The 18,228-nt window shown below is 37.4% G+C and overlaps 1 protein-coding gene and 1 pseudogene across 1 annotated transcript in view; both read left to right on the plus strand.

Annotated features, from left to right (window-relative positions):
• LOC116470648 (AFG1-like ATPase) overlaps window positions 1-18,228 on the plus strand; it is a 99,348-nt gene that overhangs the window by 30,487 nt on the left and 50,633 nt on the right. The gene's annotated exons all lie outside the window — the stretch shown is intronic.
• Window positions 1,522-1,645, plus strand: LOC116477942 (U2 spliceosomal RNA; annotated as a pseudogene).

Raw genomic sequence — 18,228 nt, forward strand, 5'->3', positions numbered from 1 at the left:
AGTCCTTGATTTTAAACCTTTCTGCTCTTATATAAGCATTTTAAAACTATAAATTTTTCTTTACTACTTTAGCTGCATCTCACACGTTTTATTATGTCATGTTTTCTCTCGTGATTTATTTTTTGGCCCATGGGTTATTAAAAGTGTGTTATTTACTTTCCAAACGTTTGTTGATTTTTTTATACATCTTTCTGTTAATGATTCCCAGATTTAACTAATTATGGTTACAGAATCTATGTTGTATGATTTGAATCCTTTTGAATTTATTGAGGCTTGCTTTATGGCCCAGAATATGATGCATCTTGGAACAGGTTTCTCATGCACTTGATTATGTATTCTGCTATTGTTAGTAGTGTGTACTTTAAATGCCACTGGGTCAAGTTGGTTGACAGGGTTGTTCAAGTCTCCTATATTCTTACTGATTTTTTGTCTACTTTTTCTATTAAGTATTGAGAAAGAGGTGCTGAAATTTCCAAGTATAATTATGGATTTTTCTGTTTCCTCTTACAGTTCTGTCTGGTTTTGCTTCATGTATTTTGAAGCTCTATTATTAGGTATATAAATGTTTAGGATTGATGTGTTCTCTTGATGAATTGACCTCTTCATCATTATGAAATGAACCTCATTATTCCTGGTAATATTCCTTCTACTATGCTTAATATTAATGTAGCCACTTCAGCTTTTTTAAAATTAGTGTTTGCATGATATATCTTTTCTCATCTTTTTACTTTCAGCCTATCTGTGTCTTTATATTAAAATGGGTTTCTTGTTGGCAACATGTATTTGAGTATTTATTTTTTGTGCAATCTTACAATCTTTTTCTTTTAATTGGGGATATTTAAACCATTTACACTTGATCTGATTGTTGATATGGCTGGGTTTAAATATACTATCTTGCTACTTTTTTTTGTACTTTTTAGAAAAAAATTATTGAGATACAATTCACCCTTTTAAAGTCTATAACTCAGTGGTTTGTTAGTATATTTAGAGTTGTACTACCATCACCACTATCTAATTTCAGAACATTTTTATCACCCCAGAAAGAAACCCATAACCATTAGCAGTCATACCTCTCACCCCTCTACCCTCTGCCAATCTACCTTCTCTCTCTATGGAATTTGCCTATTTTATATATTTCATATAAATGGAATCACATAAGATGTAATATAGTCATACACTGCATAGTAATATTTTAGCCAATGATGGACCATAGCATAGATATGATGGTGGTCCCATAAGATTATAATACTGTATTTTTATTGTATCTTTTCTATGTTTAGATACACAAATACTTGCCATTATATTACAGTTGCTTACAATATTCAGTACAGTAAAATGCTGTATAGGTTTATAGCCTAGGAGCATTAGGCTATACTGTACAGCACAAGTGTGTAGCAGGCTATGCCATCACGGTTTGTGTCAGTATACTCTATCATGTCTGCATGATGACAAAATCACCTAACAACACTCTTAAAACGTATCACCATTGTTAAGTAATGTACCACTGTATGTATGATGTATATTACTTCTCAGTCTTTTGGTTAAGATCAAGTGTAGTATCTGTTCTTACCAGTTTAATACAATAAGATGTGGTCTTTGTGCCTGGCTTCTTTCACTTAGCGTAATGTTTTCAAAGTTAATCCATGTTGTTTGCTGTTTGTTTTCTATTGTCCCATCTGTTCTTTTTTCCAATTTCCCTCTTTTTCTGACTTCATATTAGTTATTTTTTTAAGATTCCCTTTTACCTCTTATTAGCTGTACCTCCTTGATTTTTTTCTTTTAATAGTCACTTTAGGGCTTAGCATAAGCACCTTTAACTTATCATAGTTTGCCTTCAAGTAAGAGTATAACACTTGATGTATAACATAAAAACCTATAGTATACTTCCATTTTTACTATCCTCGGCTTTGTGCTTTTATTGTCTTTTTTGTTATTTTATTATGTAATTGTGTATTTTATTATATAATATTATTATATACAGTACTTATTATCTTTTTAGGTTATAAACTCCATAATACATTGTCATTACTTTTGCTTAAACAGTCAATAATCCTTTAAAGAGATTTTTATTTTTTTTTTTGTTTTTATTTTTATTATTATACTTTAGGTTTTAGGGTACATGTGTACAATGTGCAGGTTTGTTACATATGTATCCACGTGCTGTGTTGGTTTGCTGCACCCATTAACTCGTCATTTAGCGTTAGGTATATCTCCTAATGCTGTCCCTTCCCCCTCCCCCCAACCCACAACAGTCCCAGAGTATGATGTTCCCCTTCCTGTGTCCATGAGTTCTCATTGTTCAATTCCCACCGATGAGTGAGAACATGCGGTGTTTGGTTTTTTGTCCTTGCGATAGTTTGCTGAGAATGATGGTTTCCAGCTTCATCCATGTCCCTACAAAGGACATGAACTCATCATTTTTTATGGCTGCATAGTATTCCATGGTGTATATGTGCCACATTTTCTTAATCCAGTCTATCATTGTTGGACATTTGGGTTGGTTTCAAGTCTTTGCTATAACTTTTTAATGATGGCCATTCTAACTGGTGTGAGATGGTATCTCATTGTGGTTTTGATTTGCATTTCTGTGATGGCCAGTGATGATGAGCATTTTTTCATGTGTTTTTTGGCTGCATAAATGTCTTCTTTTGAGAAGTGTCTGTTCATGTCCTTCGCCCACTTTTTGATGGGGTTGTTTGTTTTTTTCTTGTAAATTTGTTTGAGTTCATTGTAGCTTCTGGATATTAGCCCTTTGTCAGATGAGTAGGTTGCAAAAATTTTCTCCCATTCTGTAGGTTGCCTGTTCACTCTGATGGTAGTTTCTTTTGCTGTGCAGAAGCTCTTTAGTTTAATGAGATCCCATTTGTCAATTTTGGCTTTTGTTGCCATTGCTTTTGGTGTTTTAGACATGAAGTCCTTGCCCACGCCTATGTCCTGAATGGTATTGCCTAGGTTTTCTTCTAGGGTTTTTATGGTTTTAGGTCTAACATGTAAGTCTTTAATCCATCTTGAATTAATTTTTGTGTAAGGTGTAAGGAAGGGATCCAGTTTCAGCTTTCTACATATGGCTAGCCAGTTTTCCCAGCACCATTTATTAAATAGGGAATCCTTTCCCCATTTCTTGTTTTTGTCAGGTTTGTCAAAGATCAGATAGTTGTAGATATGTGGCATTATTTCTGAGGGCTCTGTTCTGTTCCATTGATCTATGTCTCTGTTGTGGTATCAGTACCATGCTGTTTTGGTTACTGTAGCCTTGTAGTATAGTTTGAAGTCAGGTAGTGTGATGCCTCCAGCTTTGTTCTTTTGACTTAGGATTGACTTGGCAATGCGGGCTCTTTTTTGGTTCCATATGAACTTTACAGTAGTTTTTTCCAATTCTGTGAAGAAAGTCATTGGTAGCTTGATGGGGATGGCATTGAATCTATAAATTACCTTGGGCAGTATGGCCATTTTCACGATATTGATTCTTCCAACCCATGAGCATGGAATATTCTTCCATTTGTTTGTATCCTCTTTTATTTCATAGTGCAGTGGTTTGTAGTTCTCCTTGAAGAGGTCCTTCATATCCCTTGTAAGTTGGATTCCTAGGTATTTTATTCTCTTTGAAGCAATTGTGAATGGGAGTTCACTCATGATTTGGCTCTCTGTTTGTCTGTGATTGGTGTACAAGAATGCTTGTGATTTTTGTACATTGATTTTGTATCCTGAGACTTTGCTGAAGTTGCTAATCAGCTTAAGGAGATTTTGGGCTGAGACGATGGGGTTTTCTAGATATACAGTCATGTCATCTGCAAACAGGGACAATTTGACTTCCTCTTTTCCTAATTGAATACCCTTTATTTCCTTCTCCTGCCTGATTGCCCTGGCCAGAACTTCCAGCACTATGTTGAATAGGAGTGGTGAGAGAGTTAAGAAAAAAGTCTATTAATTTACCTGTGTATTTACTATTTCTTGTACTCTTCATTCTGTTATATAGATTGAAATTTCCCCCTGATATAATTTCTCTTTTTCCTAAAGGACTCTGTTTAACATTTCTTACAGTAGTGGTCTGCTGGTGATGAATTTTCTCATATTAAAGTTTTTGTTTTGCTTTTATTTTTGAAAGATTTTTGCTGGCTAGAGAATTCTAGGCTGACAGGCTGGCTGGCCTTCCTTTCTTCCTTCCCCCTTTCCTTCCTTCCTTCCTCTCGCTTTCTTCCTTCCTTCACTTTTTCTCTTATAGTACTTTAGTGATGTTGCTTTCTCCTCTTCTGGCTTGCATTGTTTCTCATGAAAAATCTACTGGCATTCTTTGTCCTTCTCTACATAAGGACATAAGTCTTATCACTGGCTGCTTCTACAATTTTATTTTTATCTTGGTTTCAAACAGTTTTATTATGATATGCATTGGTGTGGTTTTTAGCATGTTTCTTTTGCCTGGATTTGGTTGTGCTTCTTGGATGTGTGGGTTTATAGTTTTCAGTTAATTTGGAGAATTTTCTCTTATTTCTTTACAATTTCTCCCCATCCCTTCCCCTCCTCTTCAATTTCTGGGACTCCAGTTACACTTATATTAGGCCTCTTTATATTATCCCACAGCTCACTGATGCTCTGTTCACTTTTTTCATTCTTTTTTTCTTCCTGTGTTTGTGTTTCATTTTGGGTAGTTTCTTTTGCAATGTCTAATATGCTATTAATTATAATCTAGTGTATTTGTCCATGTTAGAGGTGGTGTTTTTCCTTTTTAAAAGCTAAACTTGGGTTTCTTTCCCTTTTTTTTTCTTTTCTTTTTTAAAAGGCAAGGTCTTGCTATGTTGCCCAGGCTGGTCTTGAACTCATGGACTCAAGACATTCTCTCACCTTAGCCTCTCAATAGTTGGGACTACAGACACACACCACCATGCCGGGGAGGTTTCTTTTTTTATATCTTCTTTGTTTGTTCTTATACTCATGCCTTCCTCTACCTTATTGAGCATATGCAGCATATTTATAATTGCAGTTTTAATGTCTTTGTCTACTAATACTATCATCTGTGTCATTTCTGGGTCTGTTTCTATTGATCAATTTTTGTCCTTTTTATGAGTTGATTTTCCTGCTTTTCATGCTTTTTTTATTGGGTTTCAGATATTGTGAATTTTATATTGTTGGGTACTAGAGTTTTTTGTATTCCTTTTAGTATTTTAAGACTTTGTTCTGGGACACCGTTAAGTTACTTGGAAACAATTTTATCCTCTTGAGGCTAGGCTTTGTAAAGTAGAACCAGAGTGCCTTTATTCTAGGGCTAATTATTCCTGAAGCAATACCCTTCTGAGAATTCCACCTGATACCCTATGCTTTAGTAGGACTTTCCTCTGACCAGAGGGAACATGAACTATTCCTGGCCATTTATGAGCTCCAGGGGTAATGCTTTGTGATTCCAGTGGGTCCCCTCCAACCTGCCCATTTGAAGTAGTTGCTTCTTATGCATACACAGTTTAGTACTCAGCTAAAGACTCAGGGAAGCCCTCTGCAGATCACTGGACTTCTGTTTCTATATCTTTTTTTCCAGTATTATACCTTGCAAATTCTAGCTGCCCTAGCCTCCCCAAATGCTGAATTCCATTTTCTCAACCTCCCAAATGCTGAGCTGTGTTTGTGTCCCTATTCCTGAAGTCTGGAAACTCACCAGGCAGTAAGTTGAGGCTAAACTGATTTGTTTCCCTTCCCTGGGGATCGCTGTACTGTGCTTTTTGTTATCCAGTGTCTGCAAACCATTGTTTCATATATTTTAGATTGTTTCTAGTTGTTTAAGGCAGATAGGTAACTCTGGGCCCTGTTATTCCCATCATAGCCAGAAGTGGAAGTGTCTAGACCATTATTCTGAAAAATTGGTAAATAAAAGGAAATAATCAAGTATTTTTTCCTGCCTGTTTTAAAATAACTGATCCATAGTATAACAAAATAGTTGATGAGGGAGGGGAAGCTTCTCTTTATAAAAGTTTTCTAGGTAGCAATTGAAAAAATGTTGAGAGAATTAGAATAGAATTAGAATATCACCATTTTGTAAAACATTCATAATTTAATGGATCTAGTTAATGATCACAAATTCTATAATAATTGCTACAAAATGAAACCTGAATTTTATCCATTTACAGGAAATATAGGGGCAATGGAGTATGTTCAATAACATCACAGGAATACATCCAACAAAATGTAGACTGTAGATTTTTTAAATGACATAAATCAATTGCTTCTTCAACAAATAAATAAGAAAAAGAGAGAGAGATGGATAGGGAACCTTTAGTTTAAAGGAGATGTAGAAATATATCAACCAATTATAGTACATGGGCCTTATGTGGATCCTGAAACACACAAACTGTAAGAATGAAAACAAAGACAAAACAAACAAAAAAAGCTACAGCACAATAAAAAATGCAAATACTACAGGATGTTTCATGACATTGAGGATTATTGTTAACTTTGTTAGGTGTGATAGGGTATTATACTTATTTAAAAAAAATTTTTTATAGCTTTATCAAGATGCAATTTTAAATGACATAAATCAATTGCTTCTTCGATAAATAAATAAGAAAAAGAGAGAGAGATGGATAGGGAACCCTTAGTTTAAAGGAGACGTAGATAATACAGATTAGTAGAAATGAATGAAATAGAGAATAGAAAAACATCAGGAACCTATTTGTATCTCTGACTCTAAAACCTGTCTCCTATAGACAGCATATACTTGGGTCTTTTTTTATCCAGTATGACAATCTCTGCTTTTTGATTGAATTGTTTAATACATTTGCAAATTATGTTATTATAGATGGAATTAAATTTACATTTGCTTTTTACTTTTTGTTTTCTTTATGTTTCCTGTTCATTTCCACTCGTCTATTCTTCCTTTACTGCTTTCTTTTACATTAAGTGTTTTCTGTTTTTTGATTTTTTGAGACAAGGTCTCACTCTGTTGCCAAGGCTAGTCTCAAACTCCTGGGCTCAAGAAGTCCTGGCCAGGCGCGGTGGCTCACACCTGTAATCCCAGCACTTTGGGAGGTCAAGGCAGGAGGATCATGAGGTCAGGAGATCGAGACCATCCTGGCTAACATGGTGAAACCCCATCTCTACTAAAAATACAAAAAAAAAAAAAAAATTAGCCAGTCATAGTGGTGGGCGCCTGTAGTCCCAGCTGCTTGGGAGGATGAGGCAGGAGAATTGCGTGAACCCGGGAGGTGGAGCTTGCAGTGAGCTGAGATCGCGCCACTGCACTCCAGCCTGGGCGACAGAGCGAGACTCCGTCTCAACAATGACAACAACAACAACAACAACAACAACAACAACAACAACAGAAGTCCTCCTGTCTCAGCCCCTCTCATGTGGCTGGGGCTAAATCTGACTTTTTAATAACATTTTAATTTTTTCAATAATTTTTTTCGTTGTATTTTTGTTACTTTCTTAGTGAAGAACTATTTATTTCTATGAGAAATGCAAAGTATTCAAACCGAAATGTCTCAGATTCAAATCAAAGCATTGTGTGTTGCTATATGTTTTTGATAAGTAGCTGATCAGTAATGGTAATGAATCTGTGCTCAAAGAACACCTGGGAGGGGAAAGGGCTCTGTGGTGGGGAAATATAGTTGGTTCTCAAAAGTAGATGCACAGTAGTATCTTTGTCATAAGAACTCCTGTTGATATTTTATGAATGAGTAAAGCCCTGTTGTACACTTATAGCTGTATATTATAAACAACAACAAAACAACAACTTTTTGTTTTGTATTTTATAGGACATGATCCAGTAGGCTGTTTCTTGTTTGTTTGTTTGTTTGTTTGTTTGTTTTTGAGACCAGGTCTGGCTCAGTAGTAGCCCAGGCTGGAGTGCAGTGGTGCCATCTCAGCTCACTTCAGCCTCCTTCTCCTAGACTGAAGCCATTTTCCCACCTCAGCCTACTGAGTATCTGGGACTACAGGCACGTGCCACCATGCCTGGCTAATTTTTGTATTTATTTTGGCCGAGATTGGTTTTTACTGTGTTGCCCAGGCTGGTCTCAAATTCTTGGCCTCAAGCAATCCACCTGCCTCAGCCTCCCAAATTGCTGGGATTACAGGCATGAGTCACTGTGCCCAGCCCAAGTAGACTGTTTAAAAAAATTTTTTTATGTCTATTGAAAATCACGGAAGTCTGGCAGTGCACAGTGGCTCACACCTGTAATCCCAGCACTTTGGGAGGCCAAGGTGGGCGGATCACAAGGGCAGGAGATCAAGACCATCCTGGCTAACATGGTGAAATTCTGTCTCTACTAAAAGTACAGAAAAATTAGCCGGGCATGGTGGCAGGCGCCTGTAATCCCAGCTACTCGGGAGGCTGAGGCAGGAGAATGATGTGAACCTGGGAGGTGGAGCTTCCTGTGAGCCGAGATTGTGTCACTGCACTCTAGCCTGGGCAACAGAGCGAGACTCTGTCTCAAAAAAAGGGAAAAAAAAAAATCATAAAAGGCTGGGTGCAGTGGTTCATGCCTATAATTCCAGCACTTTGAGAGGCTGAGATGGGTGGATTGCTTGAGCCCAGGAATTTGAGACCAACCTGGGCAACATGTAGAGACCTCATGTCTACAAAGGTTAAAAAAAACTAACTGGGCTTGGTGTTGTGTGTCTGTGGTCCCAGCTACTTGAGAGGCTGAGGTGGGAGAATTGCTTGAACCCAGGAGGTCGAGGATGCTGTGAGCCATGATTGTGCCACTGCACTCCAGCCTGGTTGACAGAGTGAGACCTTGTCTCAAAAAACAAACAAACAAACAAACAAACAAACAAACCAACCAACCACCCCCATATCACAAAATTGTACATTTGATATAATTTAGATGTCCTTCTAAATCTTTATTAATTAATCTTGCATTAACTCAAAAACTACTGAATTAGAAATTAATTTCACTATTTGAAACAGCACCTATAAAGTGGTACAGCAACAAAAGAAGTCCATCTAATATAGACTTCAGTATCAGGTTCTACCAGTCAGTTTAGTATGCCTTTTATCTCCTATTCCTTTATTGAATAATGTTTGTTTTCCAGCAGGAGAACCTGAATAGAGCTGGCCCACTATATCCAGCTAAACACATTGACAAAATATTCAATTGTATGGCCACAGTCATCTAGTAGAGTGTAAATAATAATTGTGTATATATATAATGTGTATATTAGTAGATAATATGTATTCTTATACACATAAAAATACAGAAGAGGGTTTTTAGATTTCCTTAGAATTTTCATTGCATTATTTCATCTCCAAATAGATCACAGTTATAACTGAAGATCACTCTGCTGCATAAGAAAAGCTGATCTGGCAAAAACCCTAGGTCTTTAGTTATTTGCTATGTTCATTTTTAGCTATTAAAACTCCCTGGCCTCAGCCGGGTGCGGTGACTCATGCCTGTAATCCCAGCACTGTGGGAGGCTGAGACTGGTGGATCACTTGAGGTCAGGAGTTCAAGATAGCTTGGCCAACATGGTGAAACCCCATCTCTACTAAAAATACAAAAATTAGCCAGGTATGGTGGTGCATGCCTGTAATCTCAGCTACTCAGGAGGCTGAGGCAGGGGAATTGCCTGAACCTGCGAGGCAGAGGTTACAGTGAACTGAGATCATGCCACTGCACTCCAGCCTGGGTGACAGAATGAGACTCTGTCAGAAAAAAAAAAAAAAAAAAAATTCCCTGGCCTCTGGCCTCTCTTTCCCAAGTGGATGTGACCATCTTTTTCTCCTGAAGAGGAGTTAGAGCTTTTTACTCTCCAACTTCTTCTCCCTCTTTTTTTTTTTTTTTTTAAATCTTCAGTCATTATAGCCTTCCTGAAATTCCATTTTAAAAAGAAGTATTTTTATATCTACCAAGTTGCAATTCTAGATGTTATGGCACTGATTTATTTGAGGAAAAATACAATATATAGATTTGATAGAAATGTTATATGGGAGTTTGTGGCTGAGAAGAGGAGGTGAAGGTCCGGAATTTGAGAGCTAAAGGTGCTAGATACCACTTTCTGCATAATGTACAGGTCAAGATTAATGGAACCAGGTAAGTTACTCTCCAGGTGATTGAGAAGGGTGGGAAATTTAGAGACTGAAATGGATCTCTGAACAGTCAGTTAAGCCTTTGAGTGATTGAGAAGATAAATACTCAGACAAAATCCATTCTAACAACTGATTTCGTTATGTAAAACAAACCTACAGGATTTGAAATGCAACCAAGTCTGTTTTATATTAAGGCGAGTATAAACCAACTTAATTTTAGACCTGCCTCCAGCCCCAGATTATGTTTGGTATGAGGACAAAGAGCTGTACAGCATGAATGCGCAGGCAATCAGTAGAGTGAGAAGGCTCACTGCCAGGGAAGTTTGGCAAAGAACTCTAAGAGGAAGGGGAAATTTCTGCGTCGAATCAACTTTGGCTCTCTGGAATAGAGAACATGGAGAGAGAGGGACTAAGGAAAGCCAACCCTATTCTACTTGTTGATACCTTAACAAGCTGTTGATTTTTGAAAAGGGATAAAGAAGCAAAGTGTGGGTAGCATTCTGTTCCCTTGAGTCAATCCTAATGAAGTAGGAGGTTCTTGAAGAAATTAATTTCCATTTAAATTCATGCGTGACCCTCTTCCAGAAACCCCTAAGTGTTTTGGAATTTTTGTTGAGAATTTCAAATGATCCAGCAATAATAAGGTCTTTTTTGACATGTTCTGTTTCTTTGAGTCTAAGTTTTATGTTGAATGCCTGATTTTAGCTGTAGAAATTTTCTCAAAATGGAAATGACTTGATTACTTTCCTCTCTGTTCACTAATTTAATATGGAAAAATAAATCATGATTCTCATACTCCCAAAGCACTCAGGCTTTTCATCCAGGGTACTGTACTCACAGGATTCCTGTAGGAGTTGATGCCAAATTTCCTGGCAACTGAACAGTGGTCGATTCCAGGGTTTTTCTGACTTAAAGACACAGTGGTACTACTCAATAGAAAATAGAAACCTGCCCCTCCGCTGCAGTTTCTGAGTTTAACAAAAGGTGACAGAAGCAATGAAATGGATGGGTTTTATCAGGGCATGCACAACAAAAGAAAAAAGAGCCCATCTTCTGTTGAGCTTTGCTCCTCAACCCTACCTCCCAACCCCCTCCCCTCAAAAAACAAAAAACAAAAAAATGCTTGAAAAGAGTGACTCTGCTTCTTCATCAGAAATGACTTCAGTTTCTTTACTGTGATCAACTTTTGATTATCTGTGGGTAGACTTTCTTGTTTACATTATCTGCACAAAGGCCTACTTTATAGTAGCATCCCACTGATGGGGCAATTACTCAGAATGGAGCTGTTTCACAGGAATGAAAGGAAGTCACTTAAATTCTTTATCCTTACTCAGTGTCTGTCTCTCCTTAGGAGAAGAAAGGGGAGATGATTTATAGCATCTGAACTTTATTTATTTATTTCCACCTGATCATTTTTGTGCTACCCAGGTCACTATTACTCAAGATACTCTTCTTTGTGGTTAAAATGGAATTATACAAAGCTGAACGGGATATTTTCTTCTATGCTATGTGACATTATATTCTTGTAGCCCCAAAAGAAAACTCTAAATTTAGCTCCTTATTTACACTGAAAAAAAAAATCATGTTAAATTTAGTGCCGTCTTCATGCTGTGGTCTTTCCATACAACTACTGTTGACTACCAGATGTCTCTACTTCCTCAAATTTTACTGGTTAGGCTGGAATATTTTTCAATTATGTTTACAGTTTGAGTTTAATTTTAATCACTGTTTGTATTTTTATATAATCTAGATCCTTGCGTATTTTTTTGTACATTTGTTTTTCATATAGGCTTGTTGCTGACCTTAGGTCTTATGTCCCAAATACCAGATTTTTAAAAATGAGATAATCCTGGTCCTTCTTTAGAGCCTCACAAGCATGGATATATTTCTGAATAGAGATTTTTAGTGTAAGCTAATGTTACTATCTTTTTAAATGGTTTCACTACAGAACTAACAAGAGGGCCCTAGAGTCATAGAGTCACTGCTGCTGCTGCTGCTGCTAAAGTTTTTACAATAAAGTTGTGTTCTTAAATTTTCCTACTTTAAAAAGTGAAGATATCTTGAAGCACGGGTTTTAAAATTTTATGTGTATCATGACAATTGAGAAAATGTTTCTAGATTAACTCTTTTGTTTATTTTTAATTTTTAATTAATTAGTTCTTTAATTTAACTTTTTTAAAGAGTTATGTTTAACACTTTAAAACATAGTGACACTTTTTTAAAGTGTCACTATGTTGCCCAGGCTGGCCTCAAACTCCTGGGCTCAAGTGATCCTCTTGCCTCAGCCTCCCTAGTAGCTGAGACTATAGGCATGAGTCACTACACTATGGATTAAGTCTTTTGTTAATTAAATTATATTTGTGTTTTTATGCCCCATCCTTGTTAAAAAATAAACTTGAGACAACTTATATTGAAGTCATTTATAATTTATCCACCATAATCACTAAAATGGAAGAGATGGAAAATGCCAATATTGGCAAGGACGTGGAGAAAATGGAACTTTTTTTGTATTGCTGGTGGGAGTATAAATTGCTACAACCAATTGGAAAACTGGCAACATCTCCTACACTGAACATAGGTATACCCCATAAGCAGCAATTCTAGCCATATGCCCAACAGATATGTATATATGAGTTTACCAAAAGGAATGTACTAGAATGTTCATAGTAGCACTATTCACAGTATCCCCAAAATGTGGACTACACAGATGCTCATTGTTGTGGACTGAATTGTGTCCCCCAAAATTCACAGGTTGAAGCCCTTACCCCAGTGGAACTATATTTGGAGATAGGGCCTTTAAGGAGGTACCTAAGATTAACTGAAGTCATAAGGATAGGGCCTTAATCCAATAGGACTGGTGTTCTCATAAGAAAAGGCAGAGACCCCAGGAGTGCGTGCACACAGAGGAAAGAAAGGCCATGTGAGGACATAGTGAAGGCGGCCATCTGCAAGCCAGAAAGAGAGCCCTCACCAAAAATCGATCCTGGCAGCACCTTGATCTTGGCCTCTAGCCTCCAGAACTGTGAGAGAGAGAAAAAAAAAATATATATATATGTATATATTTAATATATATATTAAACAACATATATATTAAGCAACATATATATATAAAGCAACATATATATATATATATATATATATATATATATATATATATATATTTAAGCCATCCAGTCTGTGGTATTTTGTTATGGCAGCCCTAGCAGACAAATGCACCCATCACCAGTAAAATGATAATAAATTGTGGTATTTTTATGCAATACAATACAGTGACAAAAATAAACAAACTACTTCTACATACATCAATATAGATGAATCTCACAAACATAATATTGAGTGAGAGAAGTCACATACATGTGAATAACGGAAATGAGCTTATATGAAGCAATATGTACTTATACCCAACTTGAAATTGATTTAGGATGCACTCTTATTTAGAGATTTGACCAATGTCAATGCAAAATGAAAGAATTTTCCTATGTCTAGAATATTTGTCAACCAGCAAAGATCAGGACTGTCAGATAGGGTAATTATTGTGTTTCAGAAGTTTTTAATTTTAAAAATAATAACTTTTACATATTAAATATTTGATGTACTTACTTTTTTTTTTTTTTTTTTGAGGTGGAGTTTTGCGCTTGTTGCCCAAGCTGCAGTGCAATGGCATGATCTTGGCTCACTGCAACTTCCTGCTTTCCGGGTTCAAATGATTCTGCCTCAGCCTGCCGAGTAGCTGGGATTACAGGCCCCCGCCACCACACCCAGCTAGTTTTTTGTATTTTTAGTAGAATTGGAGTTTCGCCATATTGGCTAGGCTGGTCTCAAACTCCTGACCTCAGGTGATCCACCCACCTCAGCCTCCCAAAGTGCTGGGATTACAGGTGTGAGCTACTGGGTACTTAGATTTTAAAGTAATTTTTACTTAGCATTTATTTTGTGTTAATGGTCTTATGTTTTCCACTTTACATGTCTGTATCAGGTAGAGATCACTTTTACATGTTATTGCAACATATAATCTTGTCACAGTACATTGATTTATAATAGTGATAAGCCATGCATTTATTATTATACTGTTATTTTACAGAAAACTACTGAGTGTAACCCTATGGTAGAGAAATGATTCACTATTATTATGGGCATGCATTATTGTTTGAAAACACATAAAATGTAATAAATACAGAATAACTTAAATGGTTTCAGGATTTTTTTTAAGATTAATATCTATTGGGAATTTGGGAACATATTTTCTGGGATTCCCCAACTTTCAACTTTCCTCTGGTTATTCATGTCAAAAGGACTGCAGGTTTTCTACTGGAGTTTTAGTTGACCTGAGCAGTACTGAATGCACTGTCTTCAGTCTGAAAGCTGTAAGACTGGGTAACCCCATATTTATCCCTTCTCCCAAGTGTCAGCACCCCACCAGAATCTGTTCACTTTTGTCCACTGTCCCATGCCTTCAGATGCCTGTTTTTATATTTTTCCTTACATATAGTTGTTATCAACAGGGAGGGTTGGTTGAAGCAGAGCCAACTTGGTCCTATTAGAAGCAGAACTCCTCTCCCTTGTTCTAAATAGAACACACCCTCGAGTATCATCCTGAGAAGGGTACATGGGAAATATATATTTTGAAAACTCACATGTCCAAAAAATGTATTTATTTTACTTGATTAATAGTTTGACTAATCATGGTTATCACACGGTAATATTCTCTTAGAATATTTTAGACACTATACCATTATCTTCAAGCTTCCATTATTGCTGTTACAAAGTTGGATGTGAATCTGTTTCTTGACCTTTTATATTTGACCTGTTTTTTCCTCTTGAAGTTTTTAGAATAGTCTCTTTGTTCCTGGTTTCCTGAAATTGCATAAGGATATGCCTTGGAATGGAGCTTTTTTCCATTCTTTGTGCTGGGTATTCATTGAACCCTGTCAGCTTTAGAAAGTCATGTCCTGCAGTTCTAGGAAAGTCAATTTTATTCTGATTCTTTTTTCTCCCCGCCCCTCCACCCCACCTCATATTCTCCGGAACTCCTCCTGAACTTTGTGAATTGAACTGAACCTTGTGAATTGATCTTCTAATGTTCCTTTGTTTTCTCTTCTATTTTCCTTTTTTTTTTGGTCTTTTTGTTCTATTTTCTCATATGACCTCAACTTTTTCTTTCAGTCCTTTTCCTGCATTTTGGATCTAGCAGTCCTATTTAGAGATCTTCCTTATGCCTTTGTTGTTCTTTTGGTTTACAGCGTTCTTCTTTCTCTTATGGGTGCAATATCTTATTCTCTCCAAGCATATTATAGTGTGTTCTTCCCTTTCTGCTCTCTTATTTTTTTCTTTGCTTCCTCCAAGGTCCTTTTAAAAATGTCTTTATTTTGGTCTTTGTCTTTTACCTGCGGAAATACTTGGTTGTCCATTCACATGTAAGAATGAGGCATTAAAAAGCTGATCAGAAGTTCTGAGTGCATAAGCAAGGTTTTATTGATTGGTGGGCTTCACTGGAGGGTGATAAGGTGGCTGGTCATGTTTTTCACTGGAGAACTCCAAATGTGAATATCTGTAAGTCTTTCTTTGGCTGTTCAGTTTCCTCCAAAGGTAAATCTTTCTGTCTAATTCCTGGGATAGAAGTTTTGCTGGTAGGGTTCTGGTTGCTGAAAAGGTACAGGTTGTTAGTTACACTATTTAATATGTAGGATTTTATACAGCTCAAGGGACATTAAAAAAAAGAAAAGAAAATTTTAATGTAGGCTGTCAGTATGGTATCTCTCCCTTTTTCTTCATTGTTAAATCTACCCCAGCTGCTAAACTTACTGTTGTGGGTAATGACTGTCTGGCTGGTGGTGTGAGTGATAAGAAGAGAAGACAGTTGTGGGTAAAGAAAGGCAAATGTATTACAGAAAGTATGAAAATATGTTGTAAGGGTGCAACAGGCAGGTCAGCAAGAAAGGAGGTAGCTGCAAGGAGACAGAGGCTTGCTGGGGATTTTATAGGATGATACTTGTGCTGTGTGCTGAAGAGGGCTTTGTGCAGTGATAATGCCAAGGTTGCAGTGAACTAACTTGCATTTTTCTATCAACCGAGTGTCTGGCGATAGCTGGGCACAGGAAGATTGTGAGTTATTTGCACAGGAGGAGTATGTGTCCTGGACCATCAAGAAAGGCAGACTTACCTGCTTTCTCTTTTTGCTTTCCCCTGGTCCTGCCAGCCTGACTTTTTCCCCCTAATTAGAATTCCAGACTTGCCGGTTTCTGCTGGTGTGGAGGAGGGCAGGAATCTGGCTATCCAAGTAGAGGGAGAGAATCTAAGGAACTGTCTTTATCTTATTTTCAAACAAATACCCCTGTTTGCAGCCTAACTCCTCACCTGTATATTCGATTGTATCTGCTAGTGCCAAGCCTTTGGAGAGTTCTTTGGTGAGAACTGGTCTGCTTCATTTTGGCTCTATACTCCACCTCTCACCTTCTGATTTCCCATCAATTAAGGTTCTGCTCATCCAAGTAAGGAAAGCAATGCCAGGTTCCTTCTTCTAGGCTCCCTAATATTTCCAAGTTATTCTCTCAGAGAACACTTCCCCCATCACTTGCCTTTGGGGAGGATAAGTCATCGTCCTCTTCTTTCCCAAGGGGAAGGGAGGGAAAGGCTCTTATCACACATACTATACCCAAAAGCTAGTGACTGTTGTTCCATTTCCCCCTCCTTATAAAGATACTGTGTTGTGGGGTATAACAGGAGATGGTGGAGGAGGAGTGGCAATAGAAGTGGCACTGCTTATATAACCATGAGGGCAGAAGTCTAGACCTAGTGGCTGTTGGCACTAGGTGGCTCACTGGCAGTTCTGTTTAGAAAGTAGCGGGATACTTAACACTCCACCATCAACTTTGTGCCTTAATTGTAATTCTAGGACAAGAGGGAAATATTGCACTTACAGAACTGCTTACTGTTCCATTGTATAAGTGTATCCAAATGTACTTAACCAAATTCCCCATTGTGGGACATTTCTTTTTCACTTTTGTGGTGCTAGGAACAGTATTACAGTGATCACCCTTGTAGTAGTTAACCATTATTATGTCCATAGGTAAAATTCCTATGAGTTTCACATTTCATAAAAACATAAACGTTTTTAGTACTTTCATTAAATATCATCTGTTTGCCTGAAATCTCGTACTATTTTTATACTCCTCCCAGCTGTACATAAGAGTGTTGTTTGAGATAACTGAACAGGAGGAGACTGACAGGAGCATGAATAAGAACTCATTCACATGTTAGGAGGGTGGCACAGCCCAACTCCAAGGGGACAGATACTCCTGTGCTAAGGACCCTTGCAGAGCTCATTGTATGTGTCTCTTCATCTGGCTGTGTATTTATTTCCTTTAAGATATCCTTTGTAATAAACTATTAAACAAGAATCTTGGTCGACCACGAGGAGGGAGAAATGGTGAGGACATGCTGACAGAATCATTTCAACTCTTCTCAATTGATCATCTTCCTAAAAGGTGACTAAGTGGAATGTAGTGAATGTGAGTGAATCTTTCTTGAGGGCGAGATTTGAAACCTCTGGAAATAATTAATGAGAACACAAATTCTCAACCTTCAGAACTATGATGAAGGCAGAGACACTGTAAAAGACTGAACTTAAATACCACTGGCCCCAGGACTGGAGCTGATCGTTTTTCTTGGACTAAACCTCTGATGCAAATATGTTTTTATCAATACTCTTGGATCTCCCATCGCTCCTAAGATAGTATTGGGCCATAGAAATGAAATTCAGAATGTTTCATTTAAATTGATGTTCTATCATGTTCTTCTTCTTCTTTTTTTTTTTTTTGACACTGTCGCCCAGGCTGGAGTGCAGTGGCACGATCTTGGCTCACTACAACCTCCCCCTCCTGGGTTCAAGTGATTCTCCTGCCTCAGCCTTCCAAGTAGCTGGGATTACAGGTGCCCGCCACCATGCCCGGTTAAGTTTTTGTATTTTTAGTAGAGATGGGGTTTCACTGTGTTGGCCAGGCTGGTCTTGAACTCCTGACCTGGTGATCTGCCCACCTCGGCCTCCCAAATCCATCATGTTCTCATTAAAAATTTGAAAACATGTTGCCTCCTATTTACACCAGAGGATACTTCGACAAGAAATATAATTATGGGACCATGTTTTCCTCTTGCCTTCTTGCTTCATTCCGAAACTTGCTTACTCTTCTCTTTTCGTATTCCCAAGTTCCTCTGGA

This window comes from Hylobates moloch, unplaced genomic scaffold (genome assembly GCF_009828535.3).
Source record: "Hylobates moloch isolate HMO894 unplaced genomic scaffold, HMol_V3 SCAFFOLD_2, whole genome shotgun sequence".
Lineage (NCBI taxonomy): Eukaryota > Metazoa > Chordata > Mammalia > Primates > Hylobatidae > Hylobates > Hylobates moloch.